The sequence below is a fragment of the Herpailurus yagouaroundi genome, unplaced genomic scaffold (assembly GCF_014898765.1).
Source record: "Herpailurus yagouaroundi ecotype Mexico unplaced genomic scaffold, PumYag 141, whole genome shotgun sequence".
In the NCBI taxonomy this organism is placed as follows: Eukaryota; Metazoa; Chordata; class Mammalia; order Carnivora; family Felidae; genus Herpailurus; species Herpailurus yagouaroundi.
In genome coordinates, this window is record NW_024412396.1 from 46,866,913 (window position 1) to 46,887,952 (window position 21,040).

Below are 21,040 nucleotides of genomic sequence, written 5' to 3' on the forward strand. Positions count from 1 at the left end.
TACTAAAATAGGCCACATGTGTCTACCAGCCTGCTTCCTAACTAACACATCACCAGTATCTTAGGCCCCTTATGGGCCTAATGGATGACATCTGCCTCCCTTCCCACAGTAGGTAACCTCTATCTACTCTTACCCTGATCAGTTTGTTGCCTTTCTTCATGATTTCACCACATAGGCTTGTATCGTATCTAAACAAACAACCAAATAAATTAAGATAAAATTTTAGAGAGTTCTCTCATCATCAAAATCTAGTTATTCGCTTTCCAAATTTGGGGAGCCAGAAGGCTTCAGTTTCTACTACATACTTATAAAATAATTAAGATAAAAAATCCTGACAACACCAAGGGCTGGTGAGGCTATGTGGAACGCTCACACATTGCTGGTGGGAAGGTAAAAACTCTGGACATTTCTTATAATACTAAACAAATGCTTACCTTATGACCCAGCAATCCCACTCCTTGGTATTTATACAAGAGAAACAAAAACGTGCACTCAGACGAAAACTCATTAAGTATTTATAATAACTTTATTTGTGATCTCCAAAGCCCAGGCACAACCCAAATGTCCTTCGGTGGGTGAAGAAAGAAACAAACTGTGGCACACCCACATTCATCAATAGAAAGGAGTGAACTGTTGATACACGCACCAACTTAGATAAACCTCAAAGTTATTTTTCTGAGGGGAAGAAGCCAGTCTCAAAAGATTACATCCTGTAGGATTCCATTTACATGACATTCTAAAAAATTCCAAAACTACAGTGACAGAGAACAGATAGATCAGTGGTTGACAAGGACTGAGAACTGGGGAAGCGTATGATTATAAAGGGATCACACAAAGGAATTTTATAAGGTTACAGTGGAACTATCCTGTATCCTGATTGTGGTGGTGGTGGTGACATTAATCTATACATAGGTCAAAATTCATAGAACAGCATACACACACACACAGAGTCAATATGTGTATGTTACCTTAAAAAATAAATATACTCAACTGAGGCACGCATAAGTATCCTAACTCATTATTCAGACTGTCACTGTTTAAACTCAGGTGCCAAATAGATCTGGATAATGAAGGTTGATTGTATTGTTAGTATGCTCTAATTTTGAAATTTTTCTAAATGGAATTATAATATTGGCTATGATATATTATTTTTTCATACACTTCTGGATTTTGTTTGATAAAATGTTGTTTAGGATTTTTAATCAATTTTCACGGGACGATGTGTTTATTGCTTTCCTCACTTACCCTTCTTGCTGCTTTGGGTATCAAATTTATGTTAGGTTCCTAAGATGAATCATGGAGTATATTTCTTTTGTTGATGTTGTAGTGTTCTCTGAAAAAATGTTTTTCTCTTTAATCTAGATTTTAGGTGTTCACTTTCAATTATTTTATTTTTTTATTTCCTGAATTTCCATCTGGTTCTTTCTCCAAAATACTTGGTCATTCATTCCACACATATTTCTTGGGTGTTTGCTATTCTAAATATTGCTGGCCAGTGGGAATTCAGAAATAAATGAAACAGCTAAAATTTTCTGTTCTCATGGAATTTTAGACTCTAGTGGAGGAGACAACAAAATAAATAAGAAAAACCCGTAGAATTTTAGGTAATGATAAAGGTCAAAGAGAAAAATAAAGTATGAAAGGTGGATGATGGAGTCACAACTCTGAAACAGGTGGCCAAAGAAGAATTCCCTGAGAAGGTAACATTTGGGTAAAGATGGAGGGGAGATGAAGGATTGAGTCATGTGGATATTGAGGGAAAGAGCATTCCAGAAAGCAAGTGCTAAGTCTCTAACGCAAGTGTGCTCTTGCATACAGAGGAACTAAGAAAAGGGACCCAGAGTAGAGTGAAAAAATGAAAGGGCAATAGGGATGAAGTCAAAGTGATAATGGTGACCATGATCGTGCAACCTCTTGGTCACTATAAGGCCACTGGAGAACTTTAAACATGAGCTGTCATGTTCTGACACAAGATCGTTATATTGCATTCTGCATACCCTGGGGAGTCAGGAGACTGTGGCAAAAGTGGTAGTCAGACTAGGCTATCAGCATGGGAGACGTGTGAAGTGATCAGATTCCAATTCAAGTTTGAGGGCAGAATAAACAGTATTTGGGGAAAGATTGGATGTAGGATATGAGAGAAAGAAAGGAATCAATGATGACTCTGCACTTTTGGTTTCAAGCAACTGGAAAAATGGAGTTGGCATTAATTTCGACGAGGAAGACTGTGAGTGGGGAAGGGGGTTTGTTTCTTTGTTTAGCTGAAGTGTAAGAAATTAAAAGGTCCATTTTAGACATGCTAAGTTTTAGGGACCTACTGGACATTCAACTGGAGATGACAAGTAGGCACTTGGGTGTGTGGATCTAGATTTTAACGGAGAGCCTGAACTGGGCACATAAGTCAGTAGAATATAAGTGATATTTAAAGCCATGGGATTAATGACCTCACACCAAGGGATTGAATGTAAACAGAAAACAGTCCAAGTCCTACAACTTGGGATATTCTAACATATGAGGGTTATGGAGAGATGAAGAAATCGGCAAAAGAAAGTGAAAAGGAGCAGCTGGAGACAAAGAGGAACATCAGGAGGACATGGTCTCTTGGAAGCCAGATTTTCTAGAAAGTGCTTCAGGAAAGAATATGCCAAAAGCTGCTGATAGTCATGTAAGATAAGGACTGAGAATCAACCACTGAATTTAGTGACAATTGAATTCAACTGCTGACCTTGATAAGTGCATATTCCATGAAGCATTTGGCAGGGGAGAATGGCAAAAAGCCTTATTGGAGTGGGTTCAAGTCAGAATGGGAGGAGAAATATTTGAGGTAGTGAGTATAATTAATCTTTGAAGGAGTTCTCCTTAAAAGGAAGAAATGCAGGAGGATCTAGACGGGTGAATGAAGTCAGGACACGTAGGTTTTTAAATAATATGAAAGTGACAGTATGCTTGTATGAGTAATGGCAATGACTCAATAGGGGGAGAAAAATGGTGCAGGAGATGGAGGAAAATTTCAAGAAGTGATATCATTGAGCAGGTAAGAGATTGAATGTAATGCAAGGCAATTGGGGAGCTCTAGCTAAAAACATGTACAATTCATTCATAGGAAGACAAATGGAGGTGCAGTAGATGCACAGAGGTACAAATAAGCATGATGGCGGGAGGGGGGAGCTTGTAGTAGTTTTCTTTTCACTGCTTCTATTTTCTTAGTAACATGAAAAGGAAAGAAGGTAGAGATATTAGGTTTGAGAAGAGATCAGAAGCCATGCAATAGTTGTCTAGGGGTCTAAAGAGATTGACTGGACTAAGGAAATAGAGTTTTGACTGTGAGGTAGCATTAAGGACCCTCTTGAGATGATTAATATTTATGAACTTAAAGAGAGGCAATTTCTCCAGCCACATTTAGCTCTCTGGGTTTGGACATGTATCAGGTAGAAAGGTGGACTTAATTAAGGCTCTCGCAAGTATGAAGAGTATGATAAATCAAGGGAAAGGCAAGAGAGTAACTGAAATGATTGACCATTAAATTTTAACTGAGCAAGGATGGAAGTGAAACATGAGATGGGTGAGGAATAGTGGAGAGTAGTCATGACCATAAACTGTAGGTCTAGTGGAAAGGAGTTTTGGAGTTGGAGGCCAAAGTAAGAGAGCTGGAAATGTAGGGGATGGTGTTTGGATAGCCGAATTTTTTTAAAGGGCATTCTTCTAGGTTTTTTAGATTTTTTTTATGTTTATTATTTATTTTTGAGAGAGAGAGAGAGAAAGAGAGGGAGAGGGAGGGAGTGGGGAGGGGCAGAGAGAGAGGGAAACACAGAATTTGGAGCAGGCTCCGGGCTCCGAGCTGTCAGCACAGAGCCCGACGCAGGTCTCAAACTCACAAACCGTGAGATCATGACCTGAGCCAAAGTTGGAAGCTTAACCAACTGAGCCACCCAGACATCCCTAGCAGAATGTTTGAAATTGGGATTATGGGAATAAGTAAGTGACTGAGATAGAATAGAGGGCAAGATCACTAGAAGAGAGGAGGTCAAGGAACCAAGGGGCCATGATTTGGGGAAACTGGGCTATGTGGGTATTGAAATCATGACTGGGGGATAGTTAGAGGCAGTGATTGTGAGTCTGTGGTTAAAATCTTCATGGAATAAGAGACAGAGGCCTAGGCATCAGTAGATGACTTCACAACAAGAGGAATAGATGATTTAATCTGATGTCATGAGAGTCAAAGCTAAACGTTTTTTTTGGAGAAGAGGTGGGGAGAGAAGACATGAGAAGCTAGAGGGTCACTTACCTGCCTTCAAATGCCATGGTGTGTAGAGCATGGGAGAGAAAATAGCCACCACCTCAGAGAGCCACAGGGAACCAGAGCCCACTGAGGAAGAAAAAGATGAAAGGAAAATTAACTGAAAAGGATGAGGATATGAAAAATTTTATTTAGGATTGACCATGAGCTCCAGAGGGCAAGGAAAAGCATTTCAGGAAATGATGCATACATGACCTGGGTAATTAATGTCCATTATTGCTATGTACCAGGCACTAGAGTAGTCACAGGACGTGTAAAAATAAATGAAAACCTGATCTCCGCTTTTCGAAAGCTGTTAATCTAATGAGAGAAACAGACACAGGTAGACCAATAATTATATGAGCTATGTATTCTAATAGCAAAATGAACAAAGCCCAGAGGAAAGAATTGTGAGTTTTCCTTGGGTAAGTCTAGAACATTTCTCTAAGGATGTAGGTCATTTTTTTCAATGTTTATTCTTGAGAGAGAGAGATTGAGCACAAGCAGGGGAGGGGCAGAGACAGAGGGAGACACAGAATCCAAAGCAGGCTCCAGGCTCTGAGCTGTCAGCGCAGAACCCTACACGGGGCTTGAACCCACGAACCGTGAGATCATGACCTGAGCCGAAGTTGGACGCTTAACCAACTGAGCCACCCAGGTGCCCCAAAGGATGTATATCAGTTTTTATTGTTACATAACCAACCATCACAAGTCATAATGATTTTTTTATTTCTCATGATCAGGATTGTTTGAATTGGCAATCCAGGTGGTTCTCCTGCTGTTCTCACCCATGAAGCCCTAGTCATCTGATGGTTCAATTGAGACTAGAGGTCTACGATGGCCTTACTCATTTGTTTGGTAGTGGTGCTTACTCTTAGATGGCACTTCAGTTCTCTTCCATATCACCTTGTATCCCTCCCCCAGTAAGTTAGACTGGGCTTCTTCACAGCCTGATGGTCTCAGAGTTCCAAGGGAGAAAACTGCAAGGTTTCTTAAGGTATAAGCTCCAGAACTTATGCAATGTCAAATACACACTATCTGTTCTTCAAAGCACATCACAAGACCAGCCTAGATTGAGGAGGATGGGGAAACCAACTCTACCTTCTGGTGTAGGAGTAGAATGCCACATTGACATAGGGAGACATGACTCTTTGGAGGTCATTATTATAATGATCCACCACATGAAATAATTTTAGAACTGGATCTTAAACATAAGTTGAAAACTGAGGAAGGTCATTCTGGGCAGAAAAAGTAGAATTTTCATGGCCCAAATGCATGAAAACTATGCCAGGTTGCAGCAAAGATGAGCTTGCTTATGTGGCTGTAATTTATTTTTTTTTATTATTTTTTTAATGTTTATTTATTTTTGAGAGAGAGAGAGACAGAGCATGAGCAGGGGAGGGGCAGAGAGAGAGAGGGAGACACAGAATCTGAAGCAGGCTCCAGGCTCTGAGCTGCCAGCACAGAGCCCAACGTGGGGCTCGAACTCATGAACCATGAGATCACGACCTGAGCTTAACCGACTGAGCCACCTAGGCATCCCATGTGGTTGTAATTTAAAACACACTTATGTGTGTATGTATTTGAAGAGAAGAGCACATTGGCAGAACACCCAGAGGAATTAAACGGATGTGAGACTTAATCTTAATAATGGATTATAAATGAACTTGACTTATAGACTTATCCCAAAGGCAATGGTTTTAAATAAGAAGGACATCACATCCATGTGTTAGAAGCAGGAAGAAACAGGGAGTGTAAAGACTAGTTAGTGAATCTTTAGATGGAGGAGTCTAAGCAGGAAATAAGAAGGGCTGTGTTAAGAACAGCCACAGTTGGGGCGCCTGGGTGGCTCAGTTGGTTAAGCGTCCGACTTCAGCTCAGGTCACGATCTCACTGTCCTTGAGTTCGAGCCCCGTGTCAGGCTCTGGGCTGATGGCTCAGAGCCTGGAGCCTGCTTCCGATTCTGTGTCTCCCTCTCTCTCTGCCCCTCCCCAGTTCATGCTCTGTCTCTCTCTGTCCCAAAAAAAATAAATAAACGTTAAAAAAAATTTTTTTTTAATAAAAAAAAAAAAAAGAACAGCCACAGTATCAGCTGGAACCACAGCTTTAGAGTCACATCTCATTCAATCTTCATGAAAATCCTATAAGGTAGGAACTGTTATTATCTCCATTTTACAGGTGAGTAACCTGCTAATTCAAGAGCCTAAGTTACTTTTCCAAGGTTACACAGCTAGTCAGTAGCAGGACCTCTGCCTCCAGGGCCTACCTGTGAAAGAATAGTAACTATAAGATTCAAGACACCTGAAGGAAAGATAGAATGTAGAATTGATAGGACTTGGTGACTAGATGCGGGGCAAAGGGGAACTCATTCAAAATAGGATCCCAGTTTACATGATGGATTGAATACATTCATCTTTTTCTCTTTTGAAACCCCACAAAAATCAAAATAAAGGATTTTTAAAGATGCAGTCCCAAAGTTGGAGGCCATTATGGTAACAATCCAATGTGAAAAGTGAACATCCTTGGATTAAATATCCTTGAAAAGATAATCTAATACAAAAACAATCAATGCCTCGCTCTCCAGATGTGCACATATGTGAGAGACTCGTGGAGAAATGTTTCCCAACACAGACAGTCACAACAAAATTCAGAGATCTGAAAAGCAGACGGGTACATGGTAGCTGGCACAGCTCTGAAGCAACCATCACTAGTCAGTGGGAAAAGCTAAAAAAATTTAAAAAAAAAAAACTCAATTTATATGATAGAGTCCTCAAGAGGCTCAGACACTGGTAGTTCTATCTAGTTAGAATGCATTTGGCCAACATACTCACCTTCTCCTTAACCACCACTGCATGGACAAATCACTAACTCAGTGCCTACTGTTGAGCACCATCGGGTCCCCACACTCCCAGCACACCTCAGGCTGGAGTTGAGGTTGTCCCTAACACCAGTTAAACTCCAGGACAAAAGGTAAATCTCATGCTCAACCTGTTCAAAGTCTCAAACATGATATTCAGCCAGCACCTGCTGTGACACAGAGAACGGCTAGCAATTGGAATACAGGAACCTCATTTGGCAATGTCAAAAAACACAGAAGAACTTAAGTCTGCACCAGTGGGCATTCAGCAGCCACAGACTGAAACAGAATTTAGCTGTAAGGTTGTTGGATGGAGCCACAGCTGTAGCCAATCCTATGAGCAACATGTTTAAACCCATACCCAGAGTGCTAGCACCAACACAGAATCCCAAGCTGTTTACCTCCACCAACCATCTCTAGAGAAGCACCTGGAATGATATTTTCGGAACACCTTATGCCTCTTCACCTTCCTAAAGTTACAGGTACTAGAGTAGAGAGCTACATCCAAAGAAAATCTAGATCGCTGAGACCTTCGGGTACCAAATCCAAGGTGGAAATCCACAAATATATGGCCACTCCGTTACTGTGCCCATGGATATTGTGTGTACAGAACAGTAATCACCCCATATGGCAACTTCCCCGCCCCCACCCCCCAGGCATCAGCTTCCATCAATCTTTCTAACCTTTAGTGAAATAGCCAATCACCCATCACAAACCAGCAGATACCCTTTCACACATTTTGGGAGTTTTGTCACCAACATTGGAGATTCCCCTTCATGAATAACAGCTGGGAGTAGCTTTCTCTCTTCTGTATCAGGAGGACCCCATTTCCTCCGCAAAGATTAGAAGGTAAACATTTTAAATGATGGATGAAATGAGTCTTGTGTGACCAACGCAGTGTTTCTATCTCTTGCATTGCTGGACAACCAGCTGTCCATACTTACATGTGGCTACCACCTGAATAAAACAGTGACTACAATGAGAGAAGGCATGAAGATGGAGACAAATATCACAATAATGAGAGTCCTCTGGTGAAGTTGGGAAGTATGAGATTCCTCCCAGGTGCCATATTGATGAGGGGTATGTAAGGTGTGTCTCAGTGCATCCAAGACACCATCACTAAAGAAGTTCTAGAAAGCTACTCATCGCCACTTTCTCAGAAGCATGGTGAAAACCAAAGATGAGAATAACATTAATCTGAAAGTATCCCTGCTAGAAGGACCATCTCTGTGCTGTCCAACAACTACCCCGAGTTGAGAATCTTACCAACTTGGCAAGTCATATCAAAGATAAATAAGAAACAACTGTTAGTGACCTACACCGAGTAAAGAAACTAATACACAGGAGGGGCACCTGGGTGGCTTAGTCAGTTGAGCATCCAACTTCAGTTCAGGTCATGATCTCATGGTTCGTGGGTTTGAGCCCCACGTTGGGCTCTGTGCTGACAGCTCAGAGCCTGGAGCCTGCTTCGGGTTCTATGTCTCCCTCTTTCTGACCCTTCCCTGCTCATGTTCTGTCTCTCTCTCTCTCAAAAATAAAAACATTAAAAAAAATTTAATACTAATATACAGGAAAATGCAGATATGTATGTTTGTAATAAATCAAATGAGTGAGTCTGGGTGAGAAACTCCAAACTGAAGGTTCTAGAATATAAGGAAAAGGCCCCACATAAAGAATGTATTTTTTTTTTTAAATCAACATTGGAATAAAGGAAAACATACAGACCTAGTACATAGACTAACAAAAAGAATTTGTGAGGAATAAGGGTGTGGGTTATGGGAAGATATAAAAGCTGAACATCGAAATAAAGAAAGCTTTCTACAATTCACAGGTGTCATTAAAGTGGTCCCTGACACCCAGTGACACAAAAAGGTCAGAGTTGAGTGGATGTTATTTCTTTCAGAGGAGCCCCTTTGAAGTAGGCTTTATGGTACATTTGTTTACAACTTTCCTAATGTGTTGGTGTCTATCAGTTGGAATTGGTGACACAAGAGGGGACAGGCATTTCTTGACCTTCCATCTAACAAATCAGATTTATCTGGTTAACTTATGCAGGACCCATAGAGAGCCTGGAGAAAAAGTACCTATTTGGATCATTTATGCTGAAAGTAAAACCTTTTTCTGTCATGTTACTCTGTTCCTTTTCTTCTAGCCTTGAAATATATGTTCTAACCTTATTGGTCAGATCTTTATTAATAATAATTATTTAATAAACATAGATATAATGATTTTAAAATTCCAATGTAGTTAACACACGGTGTTATATTAGTTTGAGGTATAGAATATAGTGATTCAACAATTCCATACATTTTCAGAGCTCATCAAAGTAAGTGTGGTCTCAGTCTCCTTCACCTATTTCACCCTTCCCCCACCCCCTGTAGCCATCTGTTTGTTCTTTGTAGTTAAGAGTCTGTTTTGGGGGTTTGTCTCTTTTCCCCCCATTTTTTCATTTGTTTTGTTTCTTAATTTCTACATCTGAATGAAATCATATGGTATTTGTCTTTCTCTGACTTATTTTGCTTAGCACTATACTCTCTAGATCCATCCATGTCATTGCAAATGACAAGATTTCATTCTCTTTTATGGCTGAATAATATTCCATTGTATATATGTACCACATCTTTTTTTTTTTTTAATTTTTTTAATGTTTATTTATTTTTGAGACAGAGAGAGAGCATGAACGGGGAAGGGTCAGAGAGAGAGGGAGACACAGAATCTGAAGCAGGCTCCAGGCTCTGAGCCTTCAGCACAGAGCCCGACGCGGGGCTCGAACTCACAGACCGTGAGATCATGACCTGAGCCGAAGTCGGACCCTTAACCGACTGAGCCACCCAGGCGCCCCGTACCACATCTTCTTTATCCATTTATCTATTGGTGGACACTTGAACTACTTCCTTAATTTGTCTATTGTAAATAATGCTGTGATAAACATGGGAGTACATATATCCCTTTGAATTAATGTTTTTGTATTATTTGGGTACATGCTCAGTAGTGTGATTACTGGATCATATTTTAATTCTTTTTTTAATTTTTTGAGGAAACTCCAGTACTGTTTTCCAGAGTGGCTACACCAGTTTGCAATCCCACCGACAGTGCAAGAGGGTTCCTTTTTCTTCACATCCTTGCCAACACTTGTTTCTTGTGTTTTGTATTTTAGCCATTCTGACAGGTGTAAGGTGCTATCTCATCGTGGTTTTGACTTGCACATCCCTGATGATAAGTGACATTGAACATCTTTTCATGTGTCTGTTGGCCATCTGTATGCCTTCTTTGGAGAAATGTCTGTTCATGTCTTCCGCCCACTTTGAATTGGATTATTTCTTGTTTTGTGCTGAATTGGATACATTCTTTATATATTTTGGATATTAACCTATTATTGGATATGTCATTTGCAAATATCTTCTCCTATTCAGTAGGTTTGTCTTTTAGTTTTGTTAATTTTTTTTTCAGTGAAGAATTTTTTCCTTTGTGAAGAATTTTTTTCTGTGAAGAATTTTTTTTCTGTTAATTTTTTTCTGTTCAGGAGACATATCCAGAAAAATGTTGCTATGTCCGATGTCAGAGACATTACTGCCTGTGCTCTCTTCTAGGATTTTTATGGGTTCAGGTCTCACGTTTAGGTACTCAATCCATTTTGAGTTTATGTTAGTGTGTGGTGTAAACAAGTGTTCCAATTTCATTCTTTTGCAGGTAGCTGTCCACAGTTTTCCCAGTATAATTTGTTGAAGAGACTATCTTTTTCCCATTGGATATTCTTGCCTCGTTTGCTGAAGATTAATTGACCATATAATTGTGGGTTTATTTCTGGGCTCTCTGTCCTGTTCTGTCGATCTATGTGGCTGTTTTTGTGCCAGTCCGTAGTATTTTGATTACTACAGCTTTGCAGTATAACTTGAGATCTGAGTTTGTGATACCTCCAGTTTTGTTCTTCCTTTTCAAGATTGCTTAGACTGTTTAGGGTCTTTCGTAGTTCCATACAAATTTTAGGGTTGTTTGTTCTAGTTCTGTGAAAAATGCTGTTGGCATTTTGATAGGTATTGCGTTATATCTACAGATTGCTTTGGGTAGTATGGACATTTTAACGATATTTGTTTTTCCTATCCATGAGCATGGAATATCTTTCCATTTGTCTGTGTCGTCTCTACTTCTTTCATCATAGTTTTATGGTTTTCAGAGTACAAGTCTTTCACCTCCTTGATTAAGTTTATTCCTAGGTATTTTATTATTCTTGGTGCAGTTGTGAATAGGATTGTTTTTCTTAATTTCTCTTTCTGCTGCTCCATTATTAGAATATAGAAATGCAATGGAGGGGCGCCTGGGTGGCGCAGTCGGTTAAGCGTCCGACTTCAGCCAGGTCACGATCTCGCGGTCTGCGAGTTCGAGCCCCACGTCGGGCTCTGGGCTGATGGCTCAGAGCCTGAAGCCTGTTTCCGATTCTGTGTCTCCCTCTCTCTCTGCCCCTCCCCCGTTCATGCTCGGTCTCTCTCTGTCCCAAAAAAATAAATAAACGTTGAAAAAAAAAATTTAAAAAAAAAATGCAATGGATTTTTGTATATTGATTTTGTATCCTGTGACCTGATTGAATTCATTGATTAGTTTTTTGGTGGGGTCTTTAGGGTTATCTATATATAGTATCATGTCATCTGTAAATAGTGAAAGTTTTACTTCTTCTTTATCAATTTGGATGCCTTTTAATTCCTTTTTCTGTCTGGTTGCTGTGGCTAGGGCTTCCAGTAGTAAGTTGAATAAAAGTGGTGACAGTGGACATCCTTGTCTTGTTCCTGATCTTAAGGGGAAAGCCCTCAGTTTTTCACAATTGAGTATGATGTTATCTATGGGTTTTCCATATATGGCCTTTATTATGTTGAGATATGCTCCCTCTAAAATAAAGGCATTTAATAAAAATAAAAGACTTTTGGGGCGCCTGGGTGGCGCAGTCGGTTAAGCGTCCGACTTCAGCCAGGTCACAATCTTGTGGTCCTTGAGTTCGAGCCCCGCGTCAGGCTCTGGGCTGATGGCTCAGAGCCTGGAGACTGTTTCCGATTCTGTGTCTCCCTCTCTCTCTGACCCTCCCCCGTTCATGCTCTGTCTCTCCCTGTCCCAAAAATAAATAAACGTTGAAAAAAAAATTTTTAAAAAAATAAAATAAAAGACTTTTACTGGCCTAACCGTATCAGGATAGGATGGTAAAGGTGGCACTTTTACCCAGCATAAAGACTTGAGGAAGTTTCAGATTTGGGAGCAAAGACATAGGATCAGTCTTAGTCACGTTGAGTTAGAGGTTTTGAAGGGACGTTTAGGCTGTATTATCCAGGAGACAGTTGGAAGTGAGGAACTGAAGTCCTGGGGAATGTTTTTCATAGGATATATGGATTTATGAATCATCATATCCTAAGTGGCAAGGGGTTTTGGGCTCATGATGCAGTTCTAAGATTTGTACATCTTCATGAATAAGCTCTATACCAATCTATCACCTACCCAGCCTGAGATAACACATCCCCGTATTCTATGATTTTGAGTTTGAAATTTTCCTGCCAATGTGAAGAAATTATCTTCACTTCTCAGATTAAAACTCATGGGCAAATTCATAGATGTTGCTAGAATGAAGCGAGTGAAGGGGTGCCCATGTCTGTGGGTTAGACATCTTGGGTTTGGGAAGGTTACCCCAAAGAGTAAATGTCCTGAGAAAGGGAATGAATATGGTTAGGAGAAAAAGAGCAAACGTAAGAGATACCCATTAGAATACGACCTCTCCCTAAGAAGTGAAAAATTAAGAACTAAAAGATACAAGGCTTAGAAATAAATGAACTTCAGGGAACACAGATAGAAAATAGGAGAGAGATGAAGTAGTGAAACAGGGAGTAAAAAGAACCCAAGATCAAAAGCCAAGGCTCATTGGCTTTTGGGGGCAAGGCTTATTCGTAAGAAATGAAAATCTATGCCAACCTATCTCACCCTCCAGAGGCTTGGTATTTCTGAGCAAATTGCACCCAGAGAAGGCACCTCATGATCACCTTAACCACGTCCTCTTTAGGACAACGGATCAGTGTCCTTGGGTCCTCCCATTTTGTTTTTTTGTTTTTTAATTTTTTAATGTTTTATTTTATTTTTGAGTGAGCATGAGCAGGGGAGGGGCAGAGAGAGAGGGAGACACAGATCTGAAGCAGGCTCCAGGCTCTGAGCTGTCAGCACAGAGCCCGATGCAGGGTTTGAACTCATGAGCCGTGAGATCATGACCTGAGCTGATGTCAGATGCTTAACCGACTGAGCCACCTAGGTGCCCCTTGGGTCCTCCTTTTTGACTAGTAGGTATCTAACAAAGATGTTGGAGCTAAGATGGTGAGGTTTCTGAGTTTCCAACTCCAGCCTGCCAGTTCTATCTACTCCCCACTTGCCCTGCATGTGACAGACACATCCTGGGCCGAATGCCTGCCAACTCCAGGAAACTAGCCAGATTGCACGGCCTTGCCCAGCTGTCATAGACAGTCATTCCAGGATAATTCTCTGTCACCTAAATGTCATGAGGAATTTTCCAGGGACTTTAAAGATTATTTTCTTCCAGCCCACCCTCAGAAACACAATTTCCTAGCATGCAAGAGCCATAAGATTCATCTAGTCTCACTTATTCTTGCAGATAGGAAAATTGAGTCCCAGAGACATGATGTAATGTGCTCAGAAATCACACAGCTTGTTAGGGACTGAACCAAGATAGAATCTGGATTTCATGCTACCTTTGCAATGCTGCTTCCATTACTTCATGCAAAAAGTTATAGACTCTTGAATTGGAATAGTTTAGATGACGGATGCATTCCCCCTGAACATGAGAATCACTTGGGTAACTTGTTAAAAAGTACAGATTCCAGGGCCTCCCCAGGGGTCTGGGGTCTATTTTTAACGTCTTCCCAGATTATCTAATACAACCTGTCCGAATTTGGGAATCAGTACAAGCACCACATTCCTGGCAAGTACTCTCCAGCCTCTGCTTTAATAACCAGCAATGATGAATGTCATCATCTCTCATTTCATCTTTGGACAACTTTGGCTTTTAGGACAAACTTCTTCCTTATAATGGATGGAAACTTACCCACCTCCCCATAGCTTCAATCCATTAGTCCTAATTCTTACATTCTGTATCACAAAGAATAGAGGGATGAATTTGATTAAAAGTACATCCACCTAGCTCTTCCTTAGGAATTTTTATTATACAAATAATTTTCAGACGATATGCTGGGTATATATACACATAGTTTTATTCTGCTTATCTCAACACGTTTCTTCATGTGTACACATCTATCTCTTTTTTGTATTTCACAAATTTATTTTTAATGGCTCTATGTTGACATAGACATTTTAAAGTGTTTTCCTTATGGGTTCTTGGCAATAGAGTTTGGGTGATAGAGCCTGGAGATGTAAACTGCTTCAGTGACGTGCACTGGTAAATGTATGACCTTTGACCCTCTTTGGGCCTCAGTTTCCTCATCTGTTAATTGATAAGTTTAGATTAAACAATGTGGTCCATGTCGACTTTGCGTATGAAAGTCTGTATGAAGTTACTGCTTTCCACTTAGTTCTTTTGATGTTCTGACTGAAACTAACCCTGGGTTAATCTAGACCATCAGTTTTCTCTTAAACTGTGATGCTTCCAGATGATAAAGTAAGAGAATCTGGTTAGAAAACCTGAGAGCTACCCCCAAATTAATCAACATTCTTGGTCTTTGTTACTCTCCTTCTGCTCCTAAATCACTGAGAGGAAGAGGAACTAAAAAAATGACTTAGAGACAATTTGTTGGGTGCTATAGGAGGCTGAATAGTAGCTTCCAAAGATATCAGTCCCTAATTCTTGAAACCTGCAAATGTTACTTTATGGTGATAAAAGGTCTTTGCATATGTGATTAAGTCAAGGATCTTGAGATGGGGAGATGATCCCAGATTATGTGAGTGAGCCCTGAATGCACTCACATGTATCCTTGTAGAAGAGAGTCAGAGAAAGATTTGATACAGACAAAAGAGGAGGTCATGTGATCACAGAGTTAGAGGTTGGAGTGACGTGCCCACAAGCCATGGAATGTGGCAGCCACCACCAAAATCTCCCTTAGAGCTTCCAGAGGTGGTGTGACCCTACTAACCCCTTGTGTTTTGGCCTAGTGAAACTGGTTTCAGACATCTGGCCCCCAGAACCATAATAGAAGAAATTTCTGTTGTTTTAAGCTACACAGTTTGCGGTGGTTTATTACAGCAGCCATGAAGAACTAATACAGGGCCCAGATTGCACTAAACACATTGTAGCATGAAAAAAATGACAGAGTAAGCGATGTCTTAGAAGAATGTGATGTTCTAGGGGCGCCTGGGTGGCTCAGTCGGTTAAGCATCCAACTTCAGGTCAGGTCATGATCTCATGGCTTGTGAGTTCAAGCCCCGCGTTGGGCTCTGTGCTGACAGCTCAGAGCGTGGAGCCTCGTCAGATTCTGTGTCTTTCTCTCTCTCTCTGCCCGTCCTCTGCTCACACTCTGTCTCTCTCTGTCTCTCAAAAATAAATAAAAACAGTAAAAAAAAATTTTAAAAAAGAAGATTGTGATGTTCTTAATTGAAAAAAAGGCAAAAGTCTATAAATATTTTTTCAAAGTTTAATGGAAAATATAAATTATAATATTCATCCTGAAAAGAAATTGCACTGACATGTACCTATATTGTATAATTACTCAATGAGTAGTTAGCTTAAATTACTTCATAATGCTATAATACAAATTTTATTTGTTCTTGTCTCACTGTAGATACATTTTATATATCCTGAATATTGCTATTATTCCTGTATTTGTGATGAATTCTATTCAATCCATTATTAGTATATAAATATCATTTATTTTTTAATTAGTATGCCAGAATTTTTACATGTGTACGTATTATTCCCTTCAAATAGTCACCTTGAGAAGTAGCATATTTATTTTAAGAATGCTGCCATTGGGGCGCCTGGGTGGCACAGTCGGTTAAGCGTCCGACTTCAGCCAGGTCACGATCTCACGGTCCATGAGTTCGAGCCCCGCGTCGGGCTCTAGGCTGATGGCTCAGAGCCTGGAGCCTGTTTCCGATTCTGTGTCTCCCTCTCTCTCTGCCCCTCGCCCGTTCATGCTCTGTCTCTCTCTGTCCCAAAAATAAATAAACGTTGAAAAAAAAATATTAAAAAAAAATAAGAATGCTGCCATTGCTTTCATTATTTCCAGAATTTCTCTCTGATAAGAGGTTATAGAGCTTCTAGAATTTGCTTAAATATCCTCAACAGAAGCAAAGCCACAAATCTGTATCCATATCCATATGCACACACATACATATATATTGTCAAAATAGATGTTCAGTTTTCTGCTTTGGAGAATAGGGAACTAGTCTACTCAGACCAACTGTCTAGCTGAGAGCAGCTCTAAAATCCAGGGGAAAAAATAAACTTGATGTTATTGGAGAGTTAACAAGAGAATGAAGAATTACTGAGCCAAGATTCATGATAATGTGAAAATCCATAGATATCATCCTGGCTTGGAGGACTATTTACACCATGGGGAAATTTGACAATCCAAAGAGGCAACTGGAAAGCTGAGAAGTGCTTTTGATAATATAATGGGAGGAGGATAACTAAAATTGGAGCTGAAAGACCACTGAAGATGGGGATTCTGGTAAATTCTCCACTCTTTGGATCAAGACTCTGAAAGGCTAAAAGTGAAGGAAAAATACTCAATCTCCACACAGAGTGAGGACCAGCTCCCAGTAACTGACGCAGACCACAAAAATCTAACTTCTTGACGTTGGTGCAAAGTGATCCCAGGTTGTTAGTGCCCTTTGGCACTGGAAGAAGCAGAGAATTTTATTCTAGTCCTCCAATTATTTCTACCAATGACTTTCCAAACATAAGGGGACACGGTAACATGAATGAGAGCTCACAGAAACAACAGATGATGGAAACAAACTCAAAGGAGCTCCAGACTGAAATGATCTGACACTAAAAGGATTGTCATGGCTGTGTTCAAGAAGATGGAGAGCAAAGCAGAAAATTTCAGCAAAGAACTGCAGACCATAAAAAACCAAAAAAAGGGGGCGCCTGGGTGGCGCAGTCGGTTAAGCGTCCGACTTCAGCCAGGTCACAATCTTGCGGTCCGTGAGTTCGAGCCCCGCGTTGGGCTCTGGGCTGATGGCTCAGAGCCTGGAGCCTGTTTCCGATTCTGTGTCTCCCTCTCTCTCTGTCCCTCGCCCGTTCATGCTCTGTCTCTCTCTGTCCCAAAAATAAATAAACGTTGAAAAAAAAAATTAAAAAAAAAAAAAAACGTATAGAACATTTTTTAATGGAAATTCTAGAACTGGATAAACTTAATAACCAGGATTAAGAAGGGAGTGTATGGGTTTAATAGCCTATTAAGTGTGGCTGAAAAGAAAATCACTGGACTAGATGGTCGTTTAGAAAAAAAAAATGAAGAGGAAAAAGATTTGAGAAGAAAGGGCAAAAGGTATAGAATATATGAGAAAGTGAAACGTGTTTCGTTTAATGGAGTCTTCTATGTAGAAAAGAGAGGGAATGAGGCAGAAACAATATTTGTAGAGTTGACTGAAAATCTTTCCAAAATTAATAATAAAAACCACTAGCCCACAAAGTCAGGAAGCCAACAATCCTACAAAAAAAAAAAAAATTACAGCTAGATAATAGGAATAGATAGGATATCTAGGATAATAGATAATAGATAGGAAAACTACAGAAAACCAAAGACAAAGATACAAACTGTAAGGACAGCAAGAGAAAAAAAAAAAATAAGATCTAACTGTAAAAAAGCAACAATTAGACCAACAGCTAGTTTTTCTGGAGGAACAGTGAAAACTGAAAGACCAAAAACTAAAGGCAAATAATCGTTCATCTAAAATCCTGTACATAGCAAAATTATCCTTATTCCAACAAATGTAACAGCTTAGATAAAAAGTAAAAATTCCTTGACACACAAATTACCAAATCTGACATACGAAGAATCTTAAAGTTGAATAGAGCATTTCCTGTTTAAAAGAATTGAATTAAAAGTTGAAAATGTCCCCACAGACAAAAATAGGTCAATTGACTTCCTAGGGAAATTGAATCAAAGATTTAAAGGAAGAAATACCAGTTCTACATTGAGAAGGTGAGAGCACTTCCCAGCTCATTTTCTGAAGCCAAGATTATTCCGGTACCAAAAACAGACCAAGACATTACAAGAAAACTATAGTCCAATGTCTCTCATGAAAACACATGCAAAATGTTAAAACAAAATATTAGCCAATTTGAATCAAGCAGTCTTATCTGTCAGGAGTTGGCAAATTTTTCCTTGTAAACCGCCAGGTGGCAAATACTTTAGGCTTAGCAGTCTTCCTTGCAATTATTAGGACTCTGCCATTGTAATGCAAAAGAAGCCATAGAGAATATGCAAATGAGTAGGGCGGGCTGTATTCCTATGCAACTCTATTGACAAATATACATAGAGGCTATCCTTGGCCTACACTTACTTGACTTGGGTGTAGATCATAAACAAGACATTGAGAAAAAAAATAGCAGATGCAAAAAGATATACGCAGTACAGTTTCATTTATATAAAATTCAAGAAACAAACTATGGAACAATAGTATTGAGGAATATAGAAGAGGTGGTAAAAATAATAAGAAAAGCATGGAAGTAACTACCATTTACTACTAAGGGACAGGGAGTGCATTACAATTGAGACCATACATCTTGGGAATGTTACAAAAAATTTTTAAACCTCAGTTAATGGTGACATGAATGTTTTCTTTCAATTTAAACTGTGTTGGGTGTGTAATGTTTCACAATAAGAAATAGTTTCTCTTTTGTTCTTTATTGTAAAAAGCAATTTCAAGTCAGTTTGATGAATAAGGTCTGGGGAATGCTAATTGCCAATGCAATTTTGGTTTAAATAAGATCTGACTCTGAATAAATGAAGCTGGGTTTCTTGTTGTCCTTATAAACTTGTTCATGAGTTTATTTCCAAAGAGGATTTCAAAAAACATTTGTAGCATAGCCAATACTGATTGAAATAAGGGTGTAGCCTCTCAGGGGCCTGGCCAACTCTGAAAAGGACAATGCTTAATTAAATATTGACTAAGCTGTGTTTGCCTTAACAAATATAACTCTACTAACACATTTCCTTTAAATGTATGCATTTTAACTTTCTTCTGATGAAGTTCATTTTAGTAACAACATCCTGAAATCCTGTCAAGTTATAATTGTGAAAGCAAAAAGCATAACTGGTATTCTTGGCTTTTGTGCCATTAAAATCTTACTCTAAATGTCACATTAATTCATCTTTTTCAAATTTTTCCTTGTTTGATTTTTTTCCTTTGAGAAGAAATGCTAAGTGGAATGAAAGCAGAAAAAGATAGCTCATTTATTAAAAGCGAAACTATACCACACAACCTTCTAATGTGTTCTCTAAAAAAATTTTTTTAAACACTTCTATTAAAAAGTCTGTCTCAGAGTGAGATAAAATGTAAGAAGAGAATGAGTCCGCATTTATTGTAACTGATCCAGGGTCACTGGTTTCTTTTCTAAAGAAAGAATCGGGAAACCACTGTGGACACCATCTCCTGTAACAAAGGGTGTTGGGCTAGCAACAATGACTGTTGATTTCACTGAATCCAAAGACAGAAAAGCAAACCCTGTGATGGCTAGATGTGTTGCTGGTAGGAAGTCTATGTAAAGATGGTGAACATAGAGACCGTTTGTTTGCAGCTTAGCAACTTGTGTAGTTGATTTTGTCATTCTATTCTACTGAGAACAATGGTACCCGATAAAGCTTTAATTTATGGAAACACAAAACATTGTTACTGGCATATTAAAACCATTATGGCATGTGTTCCATATTTAAAAATTTAGAGCCAAATTTAGAAGTTGTCATTATGTCATTTCCGAAGGCTATTCCCCCCCCCTTAAACATATTCACTTTAATATGTTTTGTGCAAAGAAAGCCTAACTCTTGCCTCACTTGCACTCAGAGGAAATTTGAAGTTATTTTTTTTTTTAATTTTTTTTTTCAACGTTTATTTATTTTTGGGGGGACAGAGAGAGACAGAGCATGAACAGGGGAGGGGCAGAGAGAGAGGGAGACACAGAATCAGAAACAGGCTCCAGGCTCTGAGCCATCAGCCCAGAGCCTGACGCCGGGCTCGAACTCACGGACCGTGAGATCGTGACCTGGCTGAAGTCGGACGCTCAACCGACTGCGCCACCCAGGCTCCCTGAAGTTATTTTTATATAAAATCAGATACTAATACTTTACCTAGTTAATGGTTCTAAGACATCATTTTCTAGACCCAAGAACACTATCATTGACTAGGATCTTCTGCAGAGTTCTACCTTCAGGGTTCTACCTTCAGGTAATATGTCCCTGGAGCATTATTTTCCTAAGAATTAACGATGGCAGCAACGTTTATTGAGCTCATCATAGCTAATATTGTTGACTATCACTATTGTCTAAAACACTCCCACTTTTATCCTGATACATATGAGCAAACTGCTGGAATGGAGGGTGGGTTGGAAAGTCCTTAGAAGGCACTCTCCAGAGTCACTATTTATAGATTTTCCTAAACAACACTTCCTAAATCCAAGTATTTCCTCCCTTTAAACCAAGTAAGGAGGGCTCCAAGAAAATCACTGGTGATGATTAGGGGGTGCCACAAGAAAGGACATATTTAGTTCTCTCCCTAACTAGATTCTTGCTGAGCTGTTGAACCCATGGTTCTCTCCTGCTTCTGCCACCAAGAAGGAAAATATGGAAGAGTTCATGGGAAGCTTGGCAGGTTCCTTTCTGAGTTTGTGGCTGTATGTGAACCAAGAATGTCTGCTTCTTGAACCAGAGAGGCTGGATGGGGCAATCCATCACCGCAGCGGGCAATCA

General features: G+C 39.6%; 1 protein-coding gene across 12 annotated transcripts in view; it reads left to right on the forward strand.

The window, feature by feature from the left end:
• RGS6 (regulator of G protein signaling 6) overlaps nt 1-21,040 on the forward strand; it is a 603,304-nt gene that overhangs the window by 412,031 nt on the left and 170,233 nt on the right. The window lies entirely within an intron of this gene.